Source organism: Bactrocera oleae, chromosome 6, assembly GCF_042242935.1.
Source record: "Bactrocera oleae isolate idBacOlea1 chromosome 6, idBacOlea1, whole genome shotgun sequence".
Classification (NCBI taxonomy): Eukaryota; Metazoa; Arthropoda; class Insecta; order Diptera; family Tephritidae; genus Bactrocera; species Bactrocera oleae.
The window spans coordinates 1,808,582-1,826,277 of NC_091540.1; the positions used below are offsets into that span (position 1 = coordinate 1,808,582).

General features: G+C 35.7%; 1 protein-coding gene across 4 annotated transcripts in view; it reads right to left on the reverse strand.

The window, feature by feature from the left end:
• hid (head involution defective) overlaps positions 1 to 1,496 on the reverse strand; it is a 38,941-nt gene extending 37,445 nt beyond the window's left edge. For all 4 annotated transcript variants that reach the window (XM_014239962.3, XM_014239961.3, XM_014239960.3 and 1 more), the window contains exon 1: positions 1,004 to 1,496. The gene's annotated coding sequence lies outside the window, so the exon portion shown is untranslated. The remainder of the gene's footprint in view (positions 1 to 1,003) is intronic.
• Between the last annotated feature and the right edge of the window lie 16,200 nt (positions 1,497 to 17,696).

Here is a 17,696-nt window from a genome sequence, read left to right on the forward strand (position 1 = left end):
TTTTGTAAATTGGTAAAATGTAAACATATAATTTTTAACACTTTAAAGTATTAGTATAATTACATAAAATTAAAGAAAAAAATTGCTAAATCTAACAAAATAAATTGATAAAAAAAAATAATATTGAAAATGAATTTTTTTTGTTAGTTTTAAACAAATCAGCAATTCGTTGAAGAAAAGTTTGGGGTTCAGTTAATCATTTCCGACCTAAAAATTTTTTTTAATATAAACATTTTTTTATTGAGTAAAAAGCATCAAAATTAAAAGAAATATTATTATTTAACAATTTTTGACAAATTTTTGTATAAAAAAACTAAATCTTATATTTTTTAAAGAAATTAATTTTTGGTTTTAATGATTTTTTTTTGATTTTCTACCCAAATTGAAAAATATTGAATTTTGATTACATAAAAATTTTGAAAGTATTTATTTAACAAAATAAATTTTGATTTATGGTTGTTGTAATTTGATTCCAATATAGATTTAATAAAAAGGTTTTTATATTGTTTTATTTTTGTTAAAGATTATTAAAAAAATTATTGATAAAAAAAATATTTATTTAAAATTTTTAATTTCCTGTTCTTCCTTTAATAAAAAAAATATTTATATTTTAATAATTAATAATAATTTAATAATTTTTTTTGTTAAAATTAAAGTTATACATGCTCCATAAAAAAAAAATTATAAAACTCAATATGGTGGTGACAAGTCTTAATACAATTATATAATTCGTTTTAATATTTAAGTTGGTTAAGTTGAGAACTGAAATTTAAAATTTTTAGTAAAAAGAAATTTAAAAAAAAAATTTTTTTTTTTGGTCTTCATTTCTATAATTTAGGTTTGCACAAATTCAAAACACTGCCACTTTTTATTTTTCTCACTAAGTTTTTGTCAAAATTTTGTCAAGAAAAGCACAAAGATATTTTTTACTGCTTGTATTTTATTATTTTTGCACTTTTAGTTTTTAAATATATTTCTAATTTTTTTAGATTTTTAAACTTACAATTTTTCACAGCACTTTGTTGATACTTTTTTCACTTTTTATGATTTTAAATTTGTCGAAATCGGCAAATTTCACACTGAAAAAGTTTTAGTCATTTACAAATCGTTTTGTTTACAATTTTTTCGAACAATACGAAATTCGAACAATTTTTGAAACAATATTTTCTAACGTTTTTGTTGTTATGTCCAATGAACTAGAAGTATTTAGCACGTCTTCAAATGGTTTTGTGTTACTTATTACTTTTTTAATGTTATTGTTATTGTTATTTTGGCACTGATCGACTTTTGCAAATTCGCGTCTATTAGCTGAACCACACGCACATACGAATACACACACACACCCACGCGAGCGTACGTCTGCACTGTGAATTGTCGTTTGGTGTTGCGTTGTTGGGTTGGCGTTTTGGCGTACAGCAGAGTGTTCCCAAAAAACAAAACCAGCGTTAAAGTGTTAACCACCAACCAACAAACACGTCTTACTTGCTTCGTTGTTCTCAATCAACTGTGCTGCCGTTTTAGTCGGCGCGCGGTGTAGGTTCTGCCACCTCCTCCTGGCGGCGGCGTTGACGTCGTCAACTACTCACCGACACACGAGCAAATCTGAGCGACGGCATTTGTCACTCATACCAATGCAGACAGTCAGAACGCTCGAAAAACACCAGCTAGTCAGTCAAAAGCAGGCAGGCAGGCAGGCAGGCAGGCAGCCAGCGAGCTGGTGAAACAACGCAGCCAACAACAACGACAACAATTAGCGAGCGTGCGAGTGCACAGAGTCAGTGTAACAACAACAACAACAGCACACAAGCGTACACTAGTGGAGACAACAGTCGCAGCAGCAGCAGCAAACAACAACAACGAGAGATGCAGGCAACAGAACGACAGCGCAATCATAATGCAGCTGAGAGTAACAACAACAGCGGGGAGTCGAGCGCACGCAACAACAATGCGAGCCCATTTGAAGCAGAAAGGAAAAAAAAAAACAAACGTTAAAATAAAAATTGAAAAAGCAAAAGAAAAAATATGGAAAAAACATAGAGCGCGACGAAAAAAGGTAAATAAAGCAGCGAAATCAAAGAGTCAGTGGCAGGCTGCAGTTGCATGCAACGAGTGTTGTGCAGCGGGAGCGTAGCGGCAGCAGCAAGCGCGACAATTAGAAACCAGAACAGCAGCTCAGCAATGCACACACGCAAGTAGCTGCTTGTATGTATGTGAAGATTTAACAAGAGGCTACACACACACCTACAAACAGGTAGGCCGTTAATGCGCGTGCAATGGAGTGTTTGTATGTGCGTGCTGCAGTGGAGGAAAATGCAGAAACGAACAAACGTAAATGTCAGCACACATACATACATATATACATATGCAACTACATGTATGTATAAGTAGATATGCACTTGCAGCGCTGACGATTTAGCTGAACCATCAGCCAACTAGAAGAGCCACTCAGCAGCTAGCATGGCAAAGACCTGCTCAAGCGCTTGCAGTGTAAATAAATATGTATAGCAAAAGACCAGCGAGTGCTAAAAGAAGCTAGAAGAGGATGCAAGACAACTTACATTATAATATATAAAATACGCTCTTGCTTATGTGACGCGCTCTTTAAGAAGTTTTACGCTCATGCTCAGAAGATCACGTTATATTCTCAAAAGAAGAGTAAAAAGCAGCAAAGGAGCTATATTCTTGCTGTAAGTTTCTTTAAAAAGTGCTCTTTCGTATATAAGGCGAGGAGTCAAACAGTAAAGTTGACCAACAAAGGTTCAATATATTGTATATACAAGATGTATATTTAGATGAAATGTCATGAAGTCGATAAAGGATAGCAGATTCTAACGCACTAGTCGACACATAGATGGAGCTATTAGAGTTTACTTTGTTACTTTTTTACTGTTTACTTGTAAATGAAAGAGAGTCTGAGTTCTTCAGCCAATAAAATAGAATATTTCACAATTTTGCGCTGACGAAAAGACTTCCTTAAATGTTTTGAAGATAAATAGAGATCTCAGAATGCAGCATTGACTTCTTGCATCATTGGTGAACCAAAGCGTCGACATAACGATAGGTCTTGTACTTGAAGGTTAGATTCTTCTTCATTAACTTTTATCTTTTGCAAAAGTAGATCATTGATTTGATGCTCTTAGCTCTTCTCTTAATTTAGGGGTTTTCGTGAATCTGCTACTTTTAGGTTACGCATTTTCCAACTGGAAAGGTTTTCGAAGCAATTTCAAACTTAATATCAGATCTGAAGAGATGAGAGCAAAGAACAGCCAATATTAATAATATAGCTCCTTAAAAACATTATCAATAATGATAAGATTCACCAGGTATTCGCTTCGGGATTTCTTTGAAGAAACTAAAACTAATTTAAGTTTAGGTCTCTACGAATAGAAATAAGACTTTATAAGTTACATAAAAAATCATTCATTATAAAAGGAACCACATTCGAAATATTACTGATTGAGCTTCCGAAAAAATTTAGATATTTGTTAAATAATAATAAATTTGTTATATACAGACAATATATGTCGTTTAAGGTGATTCGACGAGCTCTGAAAAATACTGGGGAATAGGAATACCAGAGCCGGGTCTGCCCAAGAATGGCCCCAGATTTTGATCCTGTTCAGGACTGTGTACTTAGGAGTTCTGGGTATTCCAACGGGTCGGCGTTTCTAGCTGTCCAAGTGGGATTGTTCGTGGCCTCATTACCTAACCTAAGCTAACAAATGGTTATAAATAAGGATTTATAATAAATTTTTAAGTTAAAACGTGATTTTGTGCATAAAGCCAACAGTGGCTCTACTTGCTGTATTCTGTAATAGTGAAATTAATAAAGTTCATATAAAAAGCCATGAAGTAGGAAGTATTGTAAAAAGTTATTAATATTAAAAAATTTCAGATCTAAATGGGATAAACCTCGAATCCTTAAAGAAAGCTTGCGACCACAAAGTTGAAAATAAAATGATTAATTTTCACACGTAAATAATATATATGCGAAGTAGGATCAACTAATTCTTGTCAGTTGTCATCGATATGTTAGGCGCTTAATAAACGAGTCGTCTTGTGGCGAATGTGGAAGCAAAACAAAACGGAGAAGTGAGCGTTTGCTGCTTGTTATAAATTGTTCTTTTTATTTGCTTTTGGTTTTTATATTTTTTCACATATTGCTTTTATTTTTACTGTTTTGTTTTGCTACCGTCGCCTATGTAGGAGCAACTCAACGGATTGCCTACTCAGTATAATTTGTGAGCATAGAATTGCGGTGAATAAGTAGGTGCCAAAGAGTTGTTTAAAAAAAAGAATTAAAAGTGAAATATGGAAAAGAGTAAAAATGCATAAATAAAGAGACTTTTCTATTTTTTTAAGAGCGTAGACGATGTCGAAAAGAGATAAAATATATGTGTTTTGTTCGAAGACCAGTTCCTTGCCAGGGCAATCACAGTGATTTGGGAACAAAAATGGCGGGAAGCAACTTGAAGTTGCATATACTGATATATATATGATTTTCTTATGTATTTGTATTGGTTTGATATTATATAGACATATACAAGTACATATGTAGTTATATATTTCTTTTTTCTTTATTGTTTCTTTGTAAGCAGAAAGGTGGACAGGCAGACAATGATATTTTTCGCATATGATTTTTCTGTTCTGTCGACGAGTTGCATGATACTCACATATTTATATGTATGTATTTGTATCTATCAGATGTATGATGGAAATTTTTTTGCGGTTTTATATTCTGCATGTATATACATATGTGGGCATAAAGCTAACCCTGTAGGAAATAATTGAATGACTATATATAATATATTGAATATAATATGTAGCTGTTAATGCAAAGACCTTAACTAAGCCGAGGCTTAACTAACCGATACTCTCTATCTCATTACATATCGTAATTGATTGTTGGTTTACGTTTTTTATACTCGATTGCTTCACGAAAATATTACATCTGAGATTTGAATTTAGTTAACATTAAGATTTATAGTTTATTCCTTTCTTTCTAACAGAATTCTTTGCTTTCGTTCGATAGTTAGAAATTATTTGTTAATATTCCAAATATATCTGAATTCTGTTTGACATTTTGACTATGTGATCAGCTTTTGATGTGATGTGATGGAATGCTCCCGATGGATATCTTCAAGTCTTCGTTATTGAAAGGAGTTTCGTTTTGGTTTAAAGATATTTTGTAATTACAATTTTCAATACTTCCTGTTTTGAGAAGTCTCTATATTATTCAATTATTATCCAGAAAAAGTTTTACCGAACATACGTTGAAATTTTCTCATCCAATATAAGTAAACCGTGTCGGATTTTCCTCATATTTTTTTATATCTGCCTGCTATATCTTTGGGTTGATTCATTCAGTATTTACTACCGCAAAAACTTCAATTTCAAAATCACTTCCTGATTGGATTGCTTTATAGGCTTATGTTCTAAAAAACAAAGTCTGGCGGTTATAAAACTGGTTATTTAAAGGCACAATACATTAACCAACTTCCTGGAACTTCCAAAATATACTCATTATTAAAAATGCCCATCTATTCACTTATATATGATTCTGTTCCATTATCTTACTTATTATTCACATATGCGGATATGGAAAAGATTTTCCTACAGGGTACGCATGTATTTGCAACTACTTAGTTATACCTTATACGAGTATGTTTGACTCCAAATGTACTCATAAGCTGCTGTACTTAGCACTTCAGCAAACACATCGCACAATTGCGCGCGAATGTTCATAGCAAAGCACAGACGAAGCAATGGAACAAAACAGAACACTACGATTGTATGTTCATAATGTATGTAACTGCATACTTTTGCACATAAAAATATTTCAAGTATGCATTTAAAAAATTAATAATTCTAAAATAGGTACATATATGATTTAATTGAATATTGTTATATATGTATGTAAATTGGCTTTTATATATAATATGTGCAACATATTTACAACAAAAATATTTATATATGTACATACAAAAACATATATGTATGTATGTACCTATGTGTAGTATCCACCAGTAAACTGTAACACGTCATATCTCTTATATATTATATATATATACAATATATAAATCAAACTCGACAATTAATAGCATAATCATAATTGATATATATATATATGTATGTATGTCAATATTTGTACATTTTGAGACAAATGTATATATTACTTATACATAGAATATGAAGCTTACTACTTTTCGCAGGAGGCTCGACTTGCTTTCCTTCAAGTTAAGCTAAAAAATATATTTATTTAGTAATATGAGTAAAGCACATATATACATAGGTATACTTATATCTAGATTATGATGTAGTCATATGCCCTGTAGGAAATTCAAATTACTAAAAATGGCTGTGCAATGGACTGTGCATAACACTTAGTGAAAAATATTTATTTATATACAATAATATACATATATATGTGTATATATCAATAATTGTGCCAAGTATCGGGAAATAAGTCCACTAAATACCGTCAAGTGGACCGTGTGCGCAGAGTGAAAGCATGATTTTGTAATGATTTTTAACTATCACTACCGATAAAACATTGATTTCTGGATAGAATATTACATGTGTACTTAGAGAAAAAGTCTTGGAATTTCCGTAGCCAAAGTTTCCTCTTTAAAAATGTAATAGGATAGCACTGTATCCTATTTCCATTAAGAATTGAAATCCAAATTTCCTTCAGAGCAATATAATGGTATCTAGTAAATTGCTACATTTACAAATTGTCCACGTTATAAGCGACAGTATCAAAATAATACGTTCAAATATCTCTAATAGGTAGCCTCTTTATATACATACATATATAACTACGTTTAAGCTGTATGCTCATCTTTCGTACGTTTATGCTGGCAGCAGTTGCCGTTCTTTGGGCTGATGCTATAATTGCGTCATGTTGTGAAATCATTTTGGTTAAGGGCAACATAAAAAAAAATCAATAAAAAATCATAAAAAATAACAAAAATCATGTAAAATTAAAAAAAAAATACAAAAAATAAAAACTGAAACACAAAAAAAAAAAAACCTAAAAACTAAAAAAAATCATAAAAACAAAAAATGAAATGAAACATGTTCAAACATGCACAATATTCTACAAAATCGTACATAACCTCAAAAAAGGGTTAAAAACGAAAGAAAATCAACTCAAATTAAGCATGCAAAAAAAAAATGCAAAGCCTACTTGATTTTGAATTTGCAAGCAACATGCATTTCGTTTTATAAAAGCAAAAACAAAGGCAATAGTTAGTCGATACACATTCAAACACATTTACATTTACTCATAATGAAAAGGCACCAGACAAAATTGGTGGCTGCACGCGCAAGCTCAGCGTTTTAGGGCCTTCGGCAGCATCAGGTTATGTTGCTTGGGCTGGTGTCCCATTTGCAGACTTTTGATTCTTAGTGTTGTTGTAGTTGTTGCGGTTGTCGTTCGCTCGCAACAAATCAATTGGGGTGTTTTGCCAATGCAATGGGTAGTTTCGCTGATTTTTGATGCTTGTGCAAGTTAACTCTAAAGGTGCATACAATTGCAGGATATTCGAGGTGAGCACGTAGGAACATGCAGTTTTTTTCGGTGGGAAAGTGTAAGGAAGTTCAGAAATTTCGTCATCTAAAAAACAATTTTTTTTTTTACTATTAATATTAGGAGAGTAATAAGTAGGTCTAACCAAAAGGCTAGTTGTTTCATTTATTTGCGAGTCCGTCACTGTCTTCTCTTAGATTTGCATGCAAATTTCTGTTTCTAAGGATAAGCACCAATAACATGCTTCAAATTGAACACGTTGTAAAATTTCTTATGAGTCGTGAGCCATATTGTTTCATGATCCAAACATTCCTCTCTCATTCAAATATACTCATGGAAAATAAAGGTGGAATGTTAGAAGGTAAAAGAGAGTAAAAATGTTTGCTGTTTTAAGAACTCGAACTCGGTAACTTAATTGTCTAAAGGAATTTCTTTGATAAGAGTTTTTATTTAATAAACAAACAAAATTAATGTGCATTTACAGAATTTAATCTTTTTTAATAATCGGCAAATCATTTTGCTTTTTTGAGTCTCTTGATCCCCTAGCTGATCTCCAAGAGGACATTCGATAAAAAGGTGTCTGGCGGTGCGGAAGATTTTTCTGCTTTAAATTATCTTGAAACCGAAAAACCATAAAAAAAAATAATATTATTACTATAGATGAGGACGGGTAATAATCGAAAAAGTAATCAAAATTTCGATTTTTGACAAGTTGGCGGCTTCGCTATAAAAAATTACACTTCAGAGAAGCCTAAAAGTTAAAATTACTTTCGAAAATTCACAAGTGGATATAACCCCTTAAAGCTAGACATTATATTATATATGCCACAAAGAGTGATAAATAAAAGAGTAGAGTAGTAAATAAAAGGAAAAGGCGTACGTCTAATCTACTCAAACTGGAGAGTCTTTCGTGCATACATAGCTTATCTAGTATGTTAGTAATTGAAAGAGGCACACAATTGGCGCGCAAATTGCAGACACGCGCTTCTGCGCTTCGTGCTTTGTCGTCTATATGCATTTGCATCTTCTTCTGAGCTGCCGTTGACACAATTATCCATTGTTGCACATTTGCACTAATGCGTTTTATTAATAAAACTAATAAATAAATGCGACATGAATAACATTGGAGTTTCAGGCTACTACGAGTCCAATTCAAACTTTACTAACTAATTTATTTACAACTCGTCACTTAAAGCGGTTGCTATTTTTTTCTTTAAAGCTGCAGCAATTCTATGTCATAATGGAGCAAGCAACTGCAACTAAATAGCCACTGCAACTATGATAAATTGCAAACAACAATGTGGAAAAAATAATAATAATAATAACAAATGGAGCATCAACAAGCAACAATAATTGTGCGTAAATTAAGCGCGTGCATATTTTGTTTTCTTACTTCGCCGGCCGTGCGTGTGGTGTGGGCACTCTACTTGAGTAGGAGTTTATAATGATATCAGTACAGTCTGTATTAAAAGTTGTTACTTATGTATGTAAAATTCATTCCCACCATCTTAGGGGATCCGCTATTTAACCTAACCTAACCTGCCTATCTACAAGTATAGTAAATGCAAGAGCTTTTGCGTAATTAATTCGACTCTTCCATCAAATCTAGATATCGATTTGAGAGAACTGCCAGTTTGAAATACCATCTACTTTTTTAACTCTTCATTCTGCTTAAGCAGCCTGTGGAGAAGTTCTAGAAGCTTTAAGTAAATTTTGAAAAGCTTATGGGTCCTTATCAGCGAGTTTTTGTTTTTATTACAAAAGATCTTCTATAACCGAAGTAATGGCTGCCGAGAGCCGATTGCTATAATTTTGAATCTGCTGGGACTGGGTTTCCAATCCATAAAATATTAAAATGATACTATAGAAAAAACTATACCTTAATAACGTCGTCTCGTAATTGCTAGCTTTTCGAATTAAATTGGTCTTTGAAGCACAGATGCAAATTCGAAACTGAAACAACCCGTAGGTCAACATGTTCTCTCTGCTTTTTGAAATAAATACAACATAATGCATTACAGTCTTTGATAATTTCGAGTTCTTGAGCCATTTTGTAAGTTTTCAGAGTTAAATGGTCGCTTAGTGAAATTATGATAAATTAATGGCTACCGAACCGATATGAGTAATAGTATTGACTCGCTATATGCAGAAAAATAATACTCATACAAGTATAGATAACTTATCAGCATGACGAGCTGAGTCGATTTAGCTGTTCGTCTGTACCATATATACACGCACTAATCCCACATTAGGTATCGAGCTCAAATTTTGCGCGCGTCTTTTCCTCTCAGTTCTTTTATGGAAAATATACTTATGCAATGTAGACTTGAAGTTGTTTTTTGAAGAATCGAGTTACGCTAGATTTTTTCACTATATCTTCCAGTTCTGAGCTTCCGAAAATCGTATGAATAAAGCTTATTCCGTTTACTCGCTTTTAGCAAAACATCATCATCCACTGTTGTGTGCAAAATAGTTCGCAAATCTTACTACGCGTAGTAAGTCAAATTGTTGCAGCAACTTGTTGTTCTTATTGGTATTATTGAGTTGCAAACGAAAGTGTGCGGCAATTGTGCAATGAACAATTGTTCATAAATTGTACGTTACAAGAAGAACAACTTTGACTTTGCTATAAGCAATTGTTGTTGCTGCCACGTACTCCTGATGTCGTACGCAATATTCTAACATTGTTGTTGCTTTTTGCCTCCAACGACTGCCTTGCTAATTTCATGACTGTGCTATTATTATTCTGTTTATTGTTGCTGCTGCTGCTGCTGCTACTTGTTGTTGTTGTTGCCGGCACTCCTGCTGCTCACATTAGCGCGCTGACGTTATTGTGACTCTGGTGCGTGCCCATATTTAAAATAAATTGCTTTACACTCTCGCCAGTCGGTCTGTTTGCAAATTGCCGCATTTATGATTGTTGGCGGCCATCAAATGCTGCAGTACGTGTACACTTGCGCATTGGCCCACAACGCGCCTCTATGATGACCTCCTTTTCTCACCCACTCTTTCTTTCTTATTCGATATCTCTCGCTCTCTCCCTCTCTAGGGAAGCGCGCTCTGAGTCCAGCTTAATTTCGCTTGTTTTAAATTTGCCTTTGGGTCGCTGACCCAGAAATGTCAACAAGGAAGTAAAAATGCATTTTAAGTGATTTCAATTTATTTATGCTCATATGTCTGGCTGTATGTGTGCACATAAATACACCTACAAATACATATATGTATATATGTATGTTAATATGCTTGCGCTCATAATTTCATTTATTTTCGCATTTGCCTGCGCAACACGTCGTCAATGTGTATCTTAATAAATGTTGCTGTTGCTTTGCTGTTGTTGTTGTGTTGCCTCCACGCATATTTCATACTTGCTTTTACTTATGTGTCTTAATTTACTTTTTGTTGTAATTTATTGTTGTCACTGTTTTAACATGGCTTATCTTCTTTCAATAACATTTAATGGATTTGTGCTGATAAATTTAACCTATGTGTGTATGTGTGTGTGTTTGTAATTTTTTTGTGAAAGAGAGAAGTCACAAAGTGCTTGTTGCAACACAATTAGGAGCGCTCGGTAGCGTTAATTTACTGATAACCGAACATTAATGTTATGAAATTTGTTGTTCGTTGCTTTTCTTTCAAAAACAATTATTCTAAGCGATGTTGGTGAATCGAATAAAAAACTGGTATAAATCACTTAAGCTGGTATAATAAAATAGAAATAGAATAGAAACTGGTTATTTCAGCTTAATGTAGTGTCTATATCCAAAGTATTCAACTTCATAACTTTATTTCCAGAACTGAAAGAGCTCTCTTTCGAACATTTTTTTAAAGGAAGGCTGAGTTTAAAATTAGCGAGCAGAGAAGAGGCAAAAGAAAGTTATGGAATGTTACTAACAAAGAATTCTTATGGTACTTTTTAGTGTTGGAACGCTTTTAGTAACAATTTTGGGTTCTCAAAACTATAGTTCGTTCATAAGAGTTTAATCAACTCATGTGTGAAGCTTTCGTAGTCACTCATATCCGGGCACCGAATAATAGACGGGAATAAAATGACAAGGAGAAGTGCCTGTTGAGAAAGAGTGTCAAGTTGATGCTCATATTATAATGAAGTTCGAGTATACGTATTACAGTAGCACATTTTTAGAGTGTTGATATCTAACACCTTTTATAAACACAGAGTTGTATTTCTAACATTATTACCAACAGATCGTTACCTAATGTATATGAATACACAAAACAAAAACCATTTCAAATTTTAAGATTTTTGAATTTTCTATAAAAATACATAATTTAACAGCAGCGATAAAAATCATTATTAGCCCAATTTACTTTCCACTGGCGCCTGTACGCTGATGAGGTTGCAAAAATACTTGAATAGAGTAGCGAAAAATGAAATATGACAAAATAAAAGAGCACATACGCGTATAAAGTAACTTAAGTTAAGTATATGAAGCAATGCGAATGCAAAAAATAAAAAAACAATAAAAACAGCATAAACAAAAGAAAAGTAAAAATATGTGCAATAGTTGCAACAACAGTTGGTGCAACTGTTAGCTGCTGGCAATGACAGCGAACGCTGTTGCAAGCAGCAAGTAGCAAGGGCAAAGGCGTGTGCACCCAGCCGCGTACTTATGGACGCATAGTTATATGCAGCACATTAGAGAGGGACAACAAGTGAAATTTTCAGTTTTGATTTTCGTTCTTGTGCATCACACCTATTAAAGTATCGTGATGAATGCACTAGGCTAACGAGTGACAAATTCGATAAGTTGTCTTGTCATAGTCGCTTGGTGCCAACGAAGAGCTTGAGCCATCATTTTAATACTGTTTTTTATAAAGCTCTCACCTCTAATACAATATATACATATAGGTATATATGTATGTAGCATATAAAGCAACAGCAAAAGGTAATCTGCACCAAGCCAGCCAGCTGACTGTGCCACCATAGCATTGTGTGACTGTTACAAGGGCTGCTGCTGTGCCGCTCGTATATGCTCTCATTGTTGCAAGCGTAAGTATGTACACGCGCGGTTATTTAACAATTATGCGCCACCATTGTGCGGGTCGCTGACCTATCAAGTGATTGCCTGCCACAACGGCGGCGAAAGCACTGCAACGCTGCTGCCACAGCTGCAATACGACTACGGTGGCAGCAAGAAGAAGCATAAAGGCAACATAAGTGCGCGTTAAAATGCTAGCAGCAGCAACAGCGGCAGACGTGGCAAATGTTGCCGGCAGCAAACCAGCACGGCGACAAGCGGCATTTAAAACAGCATAGCAGAGCAGCCTGATGCTGTTACGAAAATATCAAAAGGGGAGCACAGTAGCAGCAACAACAACAACAACAAAATAAAAACTAGAACGAAGTAAGGACGGCGATAGGCACCGTGTGTTGCAAAGTGCTGGTTGTTGTGCTTCGCCTTCGCAGCAGTGTGTGCGCACACATAAGGTGTTAAATAAAAGCGGCAAGGAATGGGGCCGTGAGCGTGCTTATACATATGTATGCGCGTGAAGGTGTGGCAGGGATTGTGTAGGGGTGTTGCAAGCATGTGAAACCTGCCCCAAGGCAGTTTTTCATGTGTTAGCGTGTAGTGTGGTATATTTTAGAATTTGTTGCTGCTGTTGCATGTTTGGATTTTTGTATGTTTTTAAAATATTTATTTGTTTTTTTTTTGTTTCTACTTTCTGCTGACTTTCCAAAAAGGGTGCATGCCTGCCTTGAAGAAGTGCAATATAAATACAAAAACAACCACATACAATTCATGTTACTGTAGCAACTGTTAAACACACTAAGCTACGTTCGTGCCACAGCTGATATGCCGCGTATGAGTTTGCAGTCACTTCGTGTTTGAAACGTGCAACAGTGGCGCATGCAGGGTATGCGCGGTATAAGCGGCTCCGCAGCGCATTTAAAATTAAACTAGGCTAATTTCCACAGCAACAACAAAGCATTCAACAAACTACACTGCAAGTGCAATAGCAAGCCGTTATTTTTTATGGCTCCCCCATATATAAGTATGAGAAGTGGCAAAGTCACATAAGCCGTGTGTGTGTGTTTCTGAGTTTTTATGTTCCCTGCAGCACACAGCACAAAGCACACAGCTCACACCTCTCTTCGCAACCATCCTTTAGCTTCCATTTTTGTTTTGTTTGATTTTGCCATTTGCGGTCAAACGTATTATTTTTCTACTATTTAGTGTCCTCTTTATTCCTTCGCTCTTACCGCAGCTCTACGCTTTCACATCATCTTTTGTGAATGTTATGTTTGTTTTTGTTGGTTTTGCGTTTTGTGGCCACGCATCGCCACAGTCGGCCAACCAACTGGCCGGCTGCCCTTTTGTCGCCTTTTGTCAAATACCCATATAGTGGCAGCGCTTTGTTTTTCTTCAAGCGTCGTCGCACTCAAAGGCCTGCAACAGCTGCGGCAGCGTCGCTTCGCTTTGATCCTCGCGGTTGTTTTTGTTCCTCTTTGTGTGTGTATTTTTTCTATTACTTGTGCAACTTTTTCACAGAAACAGTGTTTCCTTGTTTTCTCACCGAAAAAAGAAGAAGCTTCAAAGTTTTTCATCATTTGTTACGCTCTTATTTCACATTGCCCTCGTTCGTCTTTAGTTCAACAATTTAATAGAGCATATCGTTATTTTTGTATTTATTTCCCTAGCCATTAACAGCGCGAACTTTGCAAAGTTGCTGCCGCTATCATTTTCATAAATTTCTAATTTTTCTGGCTTCTTGTGTGTCATGTATAGTATCCCTTACAAATTGAGTCCATGGTTTTTATCATTTGCTGAAAAATAATCTCCATTATTCTCATGCTTACTGGATACGTTTTAAACCAGTGATCACAGTAACCTAGTGACCGATTTCTTTTGGAAGGAAAATTATGCAAAAAATCAAGATCCACTTTCGTTCCGCAAAATACATAATCAAGTTGGAACCTTGAGCCGATTTCACCTATTACGAGTACATGCATAGAAGATCATGATCACATTATTATCGGAAAAAGATTCAGATTGAACAATATATTCGGTATAAGATGGGCTATAGGTACTGAAGTTCTCATATTCGGTACCTTAGGGCGTAAAAAGTTATAGTCCGATTTTCACAGTGTGATATAGAGATGTCGAGGAAATATTGCTTCAAATTTGGTTGAAATTGGTTCAGTAGGCCCTGAGGCATAAGATCTCATCTAAAGGTGGGCGGTGACGCCCAGTTGTCCAGTTTTGCTACCGGGTCCTATGAGGCTCTAATATATAATGTAGTATGTAAAATCTATCCAAAAGGCGTTGGAAAGGTATTCTATGCTGTAAGCGTTTTGGTTCTCAGCGATTTTAAAAACAAAAGAAGTTTGGTATCCTAAGACAATGTTCCATTAATATAGTCAAAATTCTTAAATTCCAGTCTCTCGCTACCAGCGCTTGCTAAGGTCACGCGAATTCCATAGTTTCAATGCTAGAACGCAAGTGAACAACGTATACCCAATTCGTTCCTAATCTGATGTAATCGAAACAAGAGCGTCTTCTCTTGCGACCCAATCGGCTTTGTATTTCGAGGTCAAGCTCAAAGCTAATACGGCAGCACTGCTGTTGGAGTGAATGCTCACGTTCCTGAAAGAGGCGGGACTTCGAAGCAATAGTTTTCTTGCTACCTTAAAGGTAGCCACCACTTCTTGAAAAACGCTACAGTGAGCCGGTAGCCTAAAACTGGAGAACTAGCTTGAAAGAGGGCTCCATCCAGAAAGCTCTGCCTCCAAACTTCTCTCTAAGTTTCAGCCATCTGTGAAAAGCTCATTGCGCCACTCACTTCTCCAGCTACTTCGCTCCATACACATATCTCTCGCAGTTGCATACACATGCGAAGCAGTGATCTAAGTTTTTCATGGTACCCAGCTGCTTTGAGTCCTACAGCCAGCGACCTGTATTACCGGCTATATGGACAGTTATTATATGATGAATGGAACAGCTAAGTTGGATCCTTTCTGACAAAGTATGATAATTTTTAATTAGAATCCCCTTTTTATGTTCTGCTATGAAAGGTTGCCTTACCCCGTATAGACAATCTAAGACTTGTCTACCATATTTCAAAATTCTCTATATTTTAAACACCGAAAATGCATTGCAGCAACTTGATTTTCTCAGAAAAAACTTGTATATCAAACCAATGCTCAACCAGGCAGATGCCGAGTCTTATCTAATCGCCCCAACTTAACGCCAAAGCTATTATGTGCAATGTCCCCTTCGCACAACGCCATAAAGAAGCTGTTTTGTTGTTGCCACATCCAACTGTGCCTATGAGTTGTTGCGTGGGTCATGCAATAAGTACGGCAGCATGCCGTTTGATTGCCCAGATGTGCGCAAGGCGGCTGGTTTACTTGCAACAATGCAAATTGTTGTTGCTGTTGTTTTTAGTTGTACCCGCGAGTGGCAGTTGGCGAAGATTTTCACTATTTCACTACTTGTATGGATAAACAAGTTTAAGCGCACACAAATGCACCTACGATGCCATATGTATATAAATGTGAGTGTGTTTGTGTGTTGCATGCAACACATATATACATTGTTGCCATACGACAGCAGAGTTTGTTGTGGTTAGCGGTCACTGCCACAAGCCCCCTTAAATGCTGCCAATCGTATAAATGCAATGATGTTGCAAGTAAATGGCATGGCGGTGGCATGAAGATGATGCAATTGCAGAGTTGCAGTGTAGCACGTAAACTCGTTGAGCTGCTGCAGCAGCGAGAATTAGGAAAAACGAGCATAAATAAACTGGAAAACAAAAAGTAAAAAATTTAAAAATAAATAACACAACAAATTCTGTGTTGCAGTAGATGTTGCAAGTAGCAGCAGAAGTCGCACAACGACTTTTCGCTTTCCGCGCGTCACTATACGCGAGGAACCGCATTGTTGTTGATGAGGTGATGTTTTTTTATTGTTGTTGCCACAGTTGTTGTTGTTGTTATATCTGCTTATTTGCTTTATCTATTTTGTTTGATTTTTTTTCTCCTAGATTATAGGCAATTTTTACTCTCCTATACATACATATACATATACGTATGCTACATTATGTGGCAACGAAATAAAGAAAAATGGCGGCAAATCTAATCGGAGCAAAAATCGAAATCACAGATGAAAATGAAAAATTGCCGCACACTCGCTTGCGCGCCAACATGCTAGCCCAGGCAGCTTGCCACATGTGCCACCACCACAACACGAGCCGCAGCCGACAACTTGGCGGCAGCAGCAGCAGCAACAGCAACAAACCAACTGCTGCAAGTTCAACGTCAAGGCGGTGCACTGCTGTTGCTCGCTGTGTTGTTGCTGTGGCATAATCAGAGCGTATGCGCTGCAAAGCAACAGCTGCCACTAGACGCGCCATGCGGAGTGTGGCTCTTGTGGCTGCTGTGGCACGCGCACTACAGGAAATTCTATTTTTGCAACAAGCCACTGCAGCAGTAAGCAACGAAAAACAACAAAAACGTGCAACTAAAAGCGTAAAATATTGTTGTGGAAAAGCTGCAAGCGTTGTACAATTTATTGTAGGGCTTCCTCAGTGCGGTTTAAAGATTTACTAATGTGCGTAGTGTAATAGCAGAAGGTGTAAAGAAACTTTTGTAGCCACTGGGGCGGTGGAAATCTAGTAAACGCATGTCACACACGCGCTGGAGGAAGTTAGTTTTGCAAATTTGCGCCAACTTTTTAAGCACTTTTCAGCTAATTTTGATGATTGTAGGGAATAATAAATATGTATTACGTCGAAGATCCAGTAAAGTATTACGTCGGGGAGAGCTGTAAGAAATTTTTGGCACATCTTAGATATAAGCATTCCAAGAGAATTTTTAAAGTAAAAAAAAGTGTGTAAAAGTACCGTTTCTCAAGCACTCAATATCCAAATAATACTCTAAAAAGCATAAATATCATCGAAATATAGTCCCGTTTCAACTACAGCTCCCTACAGATGATGCAAAAGTTTCAACATTAGTTAAAATATTATCGCGACTGAAGCGAAGGACGCTTCGGAATACTAAAAATCAATTGGTGCTTATCACACACTTAGAATCACATTCTAAAACTAAGACTAAGAAGAATCATAGAGATACAGGTCGTTCATAGAACATATCAAGAGTATTTCGCTTGAATAGAACCCACAAGGAAGCAAAAGTCAACAGCAC